General features: G+C 33.9%; 1 pseudogene; it reads right to left on the bottom strand.

Moving 5' to 3' along the window:
* Positions 1 to 309: 309 nt before the first annotated feature.
* Positions 310 to 786, bottom strand: LOC129053166 (testis-specific XK-related protein, Y-linked-like; annotated as a pseudogene).
* Between the last annotated feature and the right edge of the window lie 1182 nt (positions 787 to 1968).

Here is a 1968-nt window from a genome sequence, read left to right as displayed (position 1 = left end):
TACTCATTTATTGAAAACATCTAACCCTTCTCCATGAGTGATAGTAATTCCTCAGCTGCTTACATTTATTATTTTAATGGAATTTTCTCCAAATGCTTACACTATATCACAGTGCTTCTGGATGATTTTCAGTATCTCCTGGCAATACTTTGACTGACCACATTGGTTGCAAATACTGACAGAAGAGGAGCGTAAAGCCAATGGCTACTATGTAGGTTATGATGAGCTACACAGCAGTTATTTAGTCGCAAGACTTCAGTAAAGTGTTCCCTCCAGAGTATCTAAATATCACTATTATTATCACATTTTCTAAAAACTGAAAACTGTAGTGTAGGATTGTATGGCCCATGTTGGCCTCTTATGAATTCCTGATTTGACAGCTGCAGTTTCACTGCTGACCAGAAGGAGAATTGATGGCAGCATATACTAGCATGATTAAGATAAGCATCCATAGTTACCCACCAAGCTGGAATTATTTTCTGTGTTGCTAGGAAGATGAGCTCCACTTTTCCAAAACTCCAGCCATGGTGTCAACAATAACACAAAATATGTGATTAATAGAAAATGTAAGCTCCCCTGTTTCAGAGATGCAGGGAAAAATGACAGTCTCTACATGTGAGATAATCACCAAGGAATGCCATATCAAGATATAGATGAATTTTATCACCTGTAGCTTAATGGCAGCAAAGTCGTTGACAGTGTGGATGGCCAGTATATTGCAGTGAATGGCACTTACACAACTGAGAAGAGGGAATATGCATCAGCAATGCTATTAAAGATAAACATGTAAATGTTAGAGAATAATTTTCATTAGTAATGGCCACTTTCTCTTTTAAACTTGCCATGTTAAGATATATTTCTCCCAACCCACCTCCTTCAGAAAATAATTTACTTACAAAAAGGAAAAAAAAACTGTTATCTTTCCATTATCAGGGATTTAGTAAATATCTGCATGCAAAACATATATTACACCTGGGAAAAACAAATAATAAGTGAATACACACATACCCAAATTTATAAATGTATATACACATTCCCTCAAAATAAAATAACTGGAACACAGGAAATTGGATAGAGACATTCATATCTGATGCTATAAGGTGTGACAGCACCTAGAAAGAAGTCTCAATTAAGAACAAATAAAATTACCTGAACTAGATATTGAAAAGGTAGTTTCTTTTTTATGGAAAGTTAGAGTGTAAAGTAGGAAATTACAGTGTAATGGTGATAACAGGAAATCAGAAATAATCTGTGGAGTCCAAGTAAATTCTGGAAGTGGTGCTGCCAGATTTTGCTGAGTGATGGAATACAAGGTGCTAGAGAAGTAGAAAAATTAAAAGTTTTAGAAATTAAGTGATATGTGTGGGCATGTTTTTGTTTGTGTGTATTTAGGTAATTTTATCAGAAACTTTTTAGATGAAAATTAATTTAATTTTGACATTGTTATCCCAATAACTAGACTAATATGCACAAGGAAGAAAACCAAAATTATGTAGTAGCTGAATAATCAGTTTAAACAATCTTCTACTACATTCAGTTGAAAAAGTAGAAATTCATTTCATGTATACAGGAGGGTTAAAATAACACAGTCTTCATACACAATGAAATGAAGTCAGAAAACAAAAAGAGGCCAAATAGTCTTTACTCATCTAAAGTAATTGTTCATTTTCTAACACTATTTAGAAAATGAATATCAAGAGTCCATTTATTCCTTCAGGAATACCCAAAGAGAAACTCTAAAGCAATAACATTCTTAACTGCATTTATGAGAAATAAGACTGAAAAAAAGAAATGACCTAAAAGTTAAATTTTAGAAAGTAAATTTTAGCTGGGTGTGGTGACTCATACCTGTAACCCTAGCACTTTATCATGCTGAGGTGAGTAGATCACTTGAGCCCAAGAAAAACAACAACAAAACACCAAAAATGTCAGCCAGCCATGGTGGCACTTTCCTGTAGTCTCAACTAT

Source organism: Pongo abelii, chromosome Y (genome assembly GCF_028885655.2).
Source record: "Pongo abelii isolate AG06213 chromosome Y, NHGRI_mPonAbe1-v2.0_pri, whole genome shotgun sequence".
NCBI classification, from domain to species: domain Eukaryota; kingdom Metazoa; phylum Chordata; class Mammalia; order Primates; family Hominidae; genus Pongo; species Pongo abelii.
Note: the sequence above shows the minus strand (reverse complement) of the source record. Positions and strands in the feature narration are given on the sequence as shown.